This window comes from Herpailurus yagouaroundi, unplaced genomic scaffold, assembly GCF_014898765.1.
Source record: "Herpailurus yagouaroundi ecotype Mexico unplaced genomic scaffold, PumYag 139, whole genome shotgun sequence".
Taxonomy (NCBI): Eukaryota; Metazoa; Chordata; class Mammalia; order Carnivora; family Felidae; genus Herpailurus; species Herpailurus yagouaroundi.
The window spans coordinates 25,797,755-25,807,856 of NW_024412394.1; the positions used below are offsets into that span (position 1 = coordinate 25,797,755).

Here is a 10,102-nt window from a genome sequence, read left to right on the forward strand (position 1 = left end):
TGCTTTCAGAGGGGGGGGGGGTAGAGGGAGAGAGAATCCCAATCAGGTTCCATGCTGAGTCCCTGGTTCTATCTCACTGTTAGGGTGGTGGGGTGCTCTATCTCATCACTGTGACTTTGGGAAGTGAGCCAAAATCAAGAGTCCAATGAGGCTTAACAAATTGAGCCACCCAGGCACTCCTTAAAGAAAGTCATTCTTAAGGAAGATCCTGCTGTTTGAGAGACCTTTTAAGGAAGCTCTCTATACAATATGGAAAATTGACCACTAACTAGACGTTACTATAAATTTTCTATGCTGGGTACAGTTCATGTGACAAATTCATAATCACACAGACATCAGATAAAGGGAGATTTATCACTGTAAGATGAGAACAAAGACTTTAGAACCTTTTCTCCTTAGATAGAGGTGTCTTTTGAAGAAGGCTTTTCTGAGAAAAAGCAGAGTTAAGTCTAGGTGGAATTGTCACATCAGACTCCATTCAGTCTTTTCTTTACGCTAACTGGTTACCTGTTAGGGCAATAATTCTCAAAGTCCTGTAATAAAAAGATTATGATATTTGATATTCTATGGCTCATTCTATTCTATTTTACATAATTTCTGTGAGAATGAAATTCAGATACAGGATACAAATAAGCTTTCATTGCCATTGCCAGAAAAAAGTACATGGAAAACAAAGAAAGGTAATAAAATACATTAAGTCTGTTGATAAAGAGGATTATACCTGATGACCCTTAACAATAATGATACAGATGGAATGTGACAGGCAATCAGGCCTCCACATTTTTTTTAATATGATACATCAAGAGATTCTTCCCTCATAAAATCATCAATGCTGCTGACCATTTCAAACGGAAAAAGAAATAAATCCTGAACTCTGGATCCTATTAAATCCCATCTGACTAAACTCACTATTCAATTCTCACTTCTAGGAGGCTTTGAGTCAAATCAAGTTCCATTGCTTTGAAATTTTATACCTCTATACCTGATGATACAGAGCTACCTAAAAAAATGTGTGTGGGATTTAAATAAAGAGGAATGAGTGGTAATGAGGAAATCACTCCAGCTAGAATAAGACCTATGCTCTAATCTGTCAATGGCAATCAATCAATGTCAGATATTTTTTAAAACCTATTGTCATCTATTTCATATTTTTGCCATGAGATAATTGTTGAAATGTATTTCCTGGTTTTTGTTCAATATTGCATATCTTTCCACTCTGTTTTTTTTTCTCTATGAAATTGTTATATTATTAATAAGTATTTTCTAAAGCTTTTAAAAATTGTTTAAATAATTAAGTATAAATAATTAAGTATTACTTCTGGCTATAGTCACATACTACTTATCTTATAGCAATAAATTCAACTTTTCTTTAACCTGCCTAATTGCTAAGGTACACTTTCTGAATGAGTCAGAGTCCTATAGATGCAAACAACAGAAATAGGCTCCCAGTTGATTTACACAAAGAAAACACTGAAAGATATCAGCCCTCATTATCAGACAGTAAGGCTAAAGAACCAGACCCAAGGTATCCCTATTAGTCCAGGATCTGGGGATGACAGGAATAGTGTCATGGTGGCAAAAGTCTAGACTCTCACTCCTGGATTAGATGAATTCCTACCATTTTCTGTCTTTAATCTTCCTCCAAGATTTAAGTTCCAGGCAATAAGTGTTTCATTAACCTATTTTCAATCATATACTCAAATATTGGTTAAGAAACTGTAGGCATCCTGGAGTACAATCCTACCAGGCTAAACTAATAATAATAGTAATAATAATTATAATTATAATTCCTCTAAAAGGAATGTGGTGTCAAGAAGGGGAAATGAGGGGCACCTTGATGGATCATTCAGTTCAGTGTCTGACTCTTGATTTCGGCCCAGGTCATGATGAGATTAAGCCCCATGTTGGAGTCTGTGCTGACAGCTCAGAGCCTGCTTGGGATTCTCTCTCCCTCTCTCTCTGCCCCTCCCTCCCACTCATGCATGTGCACATGCGTGTGCACTTTCTCTCTCTCTCTCTCAAAATAAATAAACAAACATTTAAAAAATAAGGAGGGGAAATGAATGCTTGGCAGTCACAGATTTAAGATGCCCAACACACCATTCTTAACCATTTTCTGTAAACTGCCTTTCCTATTTTCAACTCATGGCTAAATGAAATAATTTTTTGCAGCCATTCTAAAAAATCAGGAAGCTCCTTATCATTTGCTTGATGGCCTCAGTAACTGAAGTATGGGAGGAGCTAAGTGGCTTTTATTCAAGCTGGAGTTCTGATCATGGAAAGCTCTAGGGTTCATGATACAGTCAGTTCACTAATGGAGTTTTCTCCCCATTGCTGAGTGGCAACACAATCAGTTGATTTGATGAAGTGGCTTGTTGTGCATCATGTTGAGTGTGAAAGGTATGAATGATGTCACCCAAAACAATATGATCAGCTATGCTTCATTCCTCTTTCATATCACCAGCTGACCAGTCGTCACCATGGACATGGCCTTCCTTCTCTTCTTTGCTGTCCTGTATTAATCCAGAATGTCCAGTTCATCCCACATTTTGACTCCCTCTGTTGCTTCCTTGTTCCTGCTGGTAACTTGCTTTCTCCACTTTGTTAATATCTACTCCTTCTCCTTCCTCTCCTCCTCTTCCTTCTTCTTCTTTAAGTAGGCTCCACACCCAACATAGGGCTTGAACTCATGACCCTGAGATCAAGAGTCACATGCTCTATGGACTGGGCCAGCTATGTGCCCCTTAACTATCTTCTTAGTAAGGAAATCCTGCCATCCTTTATTTTTATAGGGGGAACAGAAAACCTTAGAAAGGAGATGTGTGTGCAAAACGCTAAACTCAGGAGAACGCTGGCCAGTTAACAGTTTCAGACTCATCAAGGAGCAGAATGGGAGAAATACTTTAAAAGGTAATTACATTCTTTGCTTAGGTTTTTGGCAGAGTTGACAGTATTGAGAAATAGTCAAATTCAACCTGTGGAATAGCTTTAAGAAAAAAATAAAAATTTTGATTACATATTGATTTTTCTTAGGATAAGGAGAATGAGGTAGCCTCTTGTTTTGTTGATGAGCCAATTTTCTTATCCAGTCTGTTCATTGACACGATTCTATTGCTGATTGCTAACCCAATTATTTCATAAATGGTTAAGTTAGATTTTCAGAGGAGTATACTTGAAAGTTATCAGAAATAATCTGGACAAGCTTCTCTTCATTTTCTTTCTCAGTTCAAGTGCTAAGAAATAGTCCTAACAATAGTTTGAGGCATCATTAGATATGTATCTTTGTTTGGGCAGAGCATGTATGATTTGGTCTGGGAGTCTGAATTGCCCACAAATACTTCACTGAACTTTTCAGAGAGGTTAGCTACCCTCAAAGCTGAAGCAAAAGTTCATGTCATACTACCTTTATCAGTATCCCTGCAATCCCAGAAAGAGAAAACAGAAGAATGAGGACAGAAAGATGGGAGAGCCAGTCCAAGGATGACCTACCAGGACAACCTTCCAGTTTTGCTTCTTCCAAGACCCTGACAAAGCAGCCAAGCCATTCCCGCCGGCCCCAGACTCAGTACACTTTTCTCTCTCCATACTAGTCAACGACCATTGGTACTGCTCATGACACTGCCTACAGGGAGAATTTCCTTTCAAGCCTGTCCTTCCATCCCTGGGTGGGGCTGTAATGAGTAATCTATTTTTCTGCTGGCACTAATGTATGGTGAGAATTCATGTGTAAACTGGGCCTGTCATCTCTTCTCCTCTCACTTGGTCACAGGGGATCACTCCTTCTCTCTCACACCTCATGAGGCCCCAGATGTGAGTTGAGGGAAGTCCATTGATACAGCAGTGGCAGGTGCCATGAGAGTTTGAAATACATGGATATGTAATTTACTTGTGCCTTCTGGGCATGTTCAGGCTGGACCCCAATTTTTCATTTCTATCATAAGTCTACTAATACATCTACCAAACCTATCACTCATTGTGTCTGATAATAGCATAACAGCAGTTCTAGTTGTTTAGTCACCTGACGTTCCGTGATAGGGCACACAATTTCTACCAGCATCTAGTAAAATATCCAAAACCAATTTAATACCATTTGAGACCACTGTTGTTATCTCCTCTTCCTGAACCTCCTAAGTTGTATTGGCTCTGCCCATTTCAAAGCCTGATTCTCCAGCCTTTCTCCTAAACAATGAGTACCTGAATCCTTCTAGCAAATTCCTTTTATTTAAATTAAGCAGTCTGCTTTTGTTTCTTGCAACCAAAAATCTCTGACATATGAAAACTGTGTACTGGTCAGGCAGGTTAGGTAGTTATGTAGTGGTTAGTTCCTTCGTTCTGAATTATGTATTTTCACATTAGCATATGTTATCATCATGACATTATTTATTGATCTGCTACAGCAAAACATAAGAAAACTGAGTTCCCATTGTGCCAAAGAGAAAAAGCAGCTTGGGTCTCTTGCCTCTACAATAAAGCAAAGTAAAACACAACAACACTGTTTACATCTAATTTGATCCTAGACTTCCTTCTGTGGTTATTTCACATCCAATTCACACCACATTCAATGCTATGCATTTAACTAACCTAAGTGTGAAACTACATATCCACTCCTGAAATTCTGTTAATTTCATATAAAAGAATCAATTACAGGGGCCCCTGGGTGGCTGATTCAGTTGAGCAACTGACTCTTGATTTCAGCTTAAGTCATGATCTCATGGTTCGTGAGTTCAAGCCCCACATTGGGCTCCACCACTGACAATGCAGAGCCTGCTTGGGATTCTCTTTCTCTCTCTCACTCTCTCTCTCTGCCTCTCCCCTGCTTTTGTGTGTGTGCACTCTATCTCTCTCTCTCTCCCTCTCTCAAAATAAATAAATAAACTTAAAAAAAAAAGAATCAATTACAGGGATTTTTTATGCTTTAGTGAGAATTATATTTTTTGTATCTACTTAGATTAGGACATTAAAACTGAAAAAAATATCAATATCATTCTTAAACTCCTTTTTCCTCAAAACAACTTCCTGTAAACTAGTCAAAGAGATAGCCAGGTGGCTGGAGAACAGAAGTGAGAGGAGCACTTTTCAATGCATTCCTTTGAGGCTTTAAAATTTGGCATTATGTTGGGGCACCTGGCTGGCTCAGTGGGTTAACTCACAGTTTGTGAGTTTGAGCCCCGTATTGGGCTCTGTGCTGACTGCTCAGAGTCTGGAGCCTGCTTCAAATTCTGTGTCTCCCTCTCTCTGACCCTCCCCCATTCATGCTCTGTCTGTCTCTCTGTCTCAAAAATACATACACATTAAAAGAATTATAATAAAATAAAAATAAATAAAATTTGGCATTGTGTTAACAGATGTCAATTCAAAACATAAAATAAAACCATCAGCTTTCATAAAAGCAAGTAAATAATCCAATAAACTGTGCTGATGTATCTTTGTATGAAAGAATAATAAATATTTGGTAAAAATTATGTTTTTAGGCAACACTAAATGATAACATTTAGGGATGTACACCGGGTGGTAAAAATACAAACAAAAATAAAGAAATTATTACCATAAAAGTCATTGGGGCAATAAAATTTCAGCAGCAGTGGAGAGGGTTATGTTGAGGCTGAGAGAGGTGGTTCCTACAAGAGTGCTTACCTTACACTAATTGATTCTTTTATACAGTTTTCTGTATCTGTGTTGTATTTCACAATAGAAAACATTCTCAAGAAAACTCTTGTTTTTTGAAGGATTTTTTAATGGGTTGGGAAAATGCTCACAATATAAAATTCAGTGGAAAAAGGGCAGGTACACAATTCTGCAGATTCCACGTATGCATATGCACGGTGGATATTTGCAGAAATAGACATTACAATAAATATACCAAACGTGACTTGTATTTCATTTTTTTCTTATTTCATATAGCTGTTCTCTTGGCTTAAATGTACAACATCATAATTTGTAAGATAATATTACAGAAGTGAGGTGATAAATCTAACTTGCCAGGTAAGCACTGTGTTAACCCTTCTCCTTCTTCAGTTCCTATCAAGGTAGGCATTTAATAGGTTATAATCATAACATTTTAGAGCTAGAGAAAAATCATGAGATCATCTTCTCACATACCTCTATTTCTCAGAGGTAGAAACCAAACAGCAGCTAGGCTAACTTGGCCAAGGTCCAAGATTAGGTAGTCTTGGACCTGGGACAGGGCCCAGTTTCTCTGCTCCCTCTCACACTGATGTATGCGTTGCATGGAGGGTGAACGCAAAGCCTTGCTCTTTAAGAAAAGTTTTACTGACTTTCCCCAGAACGTGAGTATTATGAGAATTATCATTGAGCAATATTACCAATAAAATGTAAATTTGTAATGCAACAGCAAATGCTGAAAATTAACATTGGAGAAATTTTATTTTTGAATTTTTTAAAGAAAGCAACAACAATAACACATTCTGTGACTTCTAGAAGACCTGCTTGAATTCACTTATCTAACATGGTAATGGTAGCTTGTGACTGCAATAAAGTCCATCATTACTGCTTTTATTGCTATAAAAATGATAAAGCCTACACGGCAACTGCTTTCGATCATGCTTGTTTGGACAGGCTGCTTCTGACTTCCACCTCATTCGTACTTTAGCCCCACTTCTATGCCATGTAGACCCAAGCAGTTTGCACAAACACCACATGACCTCAACTGTACCTCCCAGAGAGAAGGAAAAAATAAATAAATAAAAGAGACAAATTACTAATCAATAGATTAAATAAATAAATAAATAAATAAATAAATAAATGAATAAGACAAATGCTAATTGCCACTCTGTTTCACCTAGTCTTCATGTTTTAAATTAGTTTTCAAAACGCTTCAAGTTTTAGTTCCTTGATATATAATATTCTAACTTTCCTCCCCACATTTTATTATTTTGTGAAAGATAATCTGTAACCTCTAACCTTCACTGAGCACCTACTACATGCCAGACACCATCCTCAGGGGTAGGAATATAGAAATAAATAAACGTCTCTTCCCTCAAGAAGCTCGCTATCTAGTGAAGAGGCAGCTACACAAATAAGCTGATGATGGCAACAAGATGTGGGTGGTACTATGTGGAAACCAGCGAATGTTCTGCTGATAGTTAACACAAGTGGGTGGCTCTACATTTCTATCCCTCTGTATAACATCTTAGAGCCACAGGATGAAACCAAGTGAAGCCCTACAGGTCCCAATCCCCAGTTCCTGTCAAGCTCATATAAGCAAACAGCTTTTCTGTCTGAATGTAGAAAACAAACACTATACTATACAAAAAAAAAAAAAAAAAAAAACACTAAATAAATCCCTCAGATAGAATTTCAAAGACTAGAGTGTAAAAAATGTACATGTTTTATCTCTACCTTTCCACGAAGTGGACAGAGAACTAATTCCATAAAGAAGGGGACTGTGAAAGACATTGTAATACACTAACCATCATCCAGGTCATTCCTTATGAACAGATTCTCAATTTTATTTGGGGCAATAATGTGTACAGCCCATAGTACTTTGTAAGATATTTACTATTCCAGACCCTTTTGCTGTTAAACATACCAATGTGGCACAGTTCTGCCAATGAGATTTCATGGAAATCTGTCAGGAGGCTTCTGAGACTTTTTCAATGCTTGTAAAAATAGCAATAAGAGAAGAACTTCCTTTTACTACTTCTTTCTGATTTGAAATCGGATGAGATGTTTGGAGCTGTGGCAACCACGGAGCAATGAGGTGGCAAGAATAAAGACAAAAGCCAGCATGCTAACGACACAGAGAAGAAAGAATCTGTATCCTTGGTAACATTTTAGGGGGGTTGGACTGTGGACTGCCTGCCCTCAATTTCTGTTAGGTAAACATTACATGTGTCTATGAGTTAAGCCATTTTAAAATGTTTATTATGTTACCTGCTGCTGAAAGCATTGCTAATACAGATAAATATCTAACTTGTTCATCTCTCTAACTTTAGTACTGAGAACAGCGGCTGACATGTAGTAAGTGGTCAAAGAATAGTTAATGAAAGAATAAAGAATGAATGGATTTTAGATCAGGTACCAAGCACCATACCTAAACTTGTGGGTGGTAAAGATATTGTACTTATTTTATATTGAATTTCTATCTTGAGTATAATTTCTCTAAAAATAAAATGTGCAATGCAAATTTTGTTTGCCTTACACTGCTTTATCCTTGCTAACAAAAGCTCAAATTTTTTTATCCTTCAGGACATTATTCAAGGGAGGACAGACCCTTCTTTGGTCCCAGGAAAATCAGTCTTATTTGATTCAAGCCAATTGTGCTAGTCTCATATCCTTTGCCTATGCCTGGGCATCGGAGACACCTGGAGCCAATGGGGCTGTTGAGTTTGTGCTGAAAAATCATAGCCTTATGGGGTTTCCCTTGTGCATAACAGTTGATTTTCTCTTGCTGCTCTTAAGATTCTGTCTTTATCTGGAATCTTTGACATCTTAATTATATGTATCTTGGTGTGGACCTCCTTGGGTTTGGGGTTTTTGGGGGGGTTTCCTTGTTTTTTCTTTTTATAGTATTTCTGCACTACCTGGACCTGGATTTGGTTTACTTCCCCAGGTTAGGGAAGTTTTTAGCTATTATTTCTTCAAATGATTTCTGCTACTTTCTCTCTCTCTTCTCTCTCTCTTCCTTCTGGAACCCCTATAAGGACAATGTTAGTAGACTTGATTTTGTCCCAGAGATCTTTTAATCTAACCTCATTTTCTTAATTCTTTTCTCTTCTCGCTGTTTAGCTTGGTTGCTTTCCAATACCCTGTCTTTCAGATCACTGGTCCATTCTTCTGTATCTTCTAATCTGCTGTTATTTCCCTCTCGTGTATTTTCCATTTCAATTATTGTATTCTTCAACCCTGAGTATCTTTATGATCATTATTTTGAAGCTTTTCTCAGGTAGATTGTTTATCTTCATTTTGTTGAGTTCTTTTTCTGGACTTTTGTTCTTTCATTTGGAGCACAGTCTTCTTATTTTGATTGACTTTCTGTGTTTGTTTCTATGAATTAAATGGAAAAGCACTTTTTCCTGTCTCAAAGGAGTGGCTTTGTGTAGGAATTTCCTTGGGTAGACTGCATATTCCTGGCTTTGGCTGGCTAGCTCGAGCTATAGCAGGCACAGGCTAAGGACCACAGGGCACTCTACACAGAGATGCCCTGGCAAGACAGATGAAGCTGAAGCAGGTACAGGCTAGAGCAAGGGGAGATCTCAGGGTATTCCATGCAGAGGGCTCCCTGGCAGGATGACTGAAACTGAAATAGGTGCAGACTGGATGGTCCTGGGGTGCTCCAAAGAGGGTTATCCTAGCAGGACACCTGGAGCTGAGATAAAGGGTCATGGGATACAGAGGGTATAGGGAGACTGGTAGGATAGCTAGAGCTGCAGTGGGTGGGTGATAGGAGGTTGCAGGGCACTCCATACAGAGGGTGCCCTGGTGGAGCTGAAGCAGACGTGGGCTAGGTATGTCTCAGGGTGCTTTGCACCTGTTGCCTTGGCCAGACAACTGGAGCTCCAGGGGTACTGTGCAGGGGTGTTCTGGTATGCACCATGCTAGGACCACCTTAGTGTTATGGCTGGAGCTTGGGCAGGTGTGTGGCCCTGGGGGGCCAGCTGGGGTGATATGGGCTAGGGGCCCAGGACTCACTGAAGTGGCAGGCAGGCTAGGATGCCCAGGCCCTGGTTCTGTCTATGCTATCAAGGTGGAGAAGTAGCATAAACAATGGTGCTTACCAGTCCCTCTGACTCTCAAGAGCAGTCCTCATGTCCCCTGCCATTTTAGACACTCAAGGGCTGGTGAGACCTTTAAATCATGGCTCTTTTTCTGTGCCCCAAGGAAGATGAATCTGCAAAGAGATTCCTCCATTACCATCTTGGACCCAAATTTTGTTTCTTCATACTGAAATGTCTTTTCTGCAAATTGTCACAGCAGTGGAAATGTCACTTTACTTCCAGGTAAACCACTGAATCATTAATCTTGTCCTTAGTCACTCAGTATCCCTAGTATTTTTGTGACTAATTAAGTGAAGAACTTCGGTTGAATAATATATATAATATAATATAATATAATATAATATAATATAATATAATATAATATA

The 10,102-nt window shown here is 38.7% G+C and overlaps 1 long non-coding RNA gene across 1 annotated transcript in view; it reads left to right on the forward strand.

Annotated features, from left to right (window-relative positions):
• The window catches only part of LOC121029127 (uncharacterized), a 13,446-nt gene that overhangs the window by 1,553 nt on the left and 1,791 nt on the right, over nucleotides 1-10,102 (forward strand). Inside the window, exon 2 of the long non-coding RNA XR_005789604.1 lies at nucleotides 2,793-2,910. This is a non-coding gene — a long non-coding RNA (uncharacterized LOC121029127). The remainder of the gene's footprint in view (nucleotides 1-2,792; nucleotides 2,911-10,102) is intronic.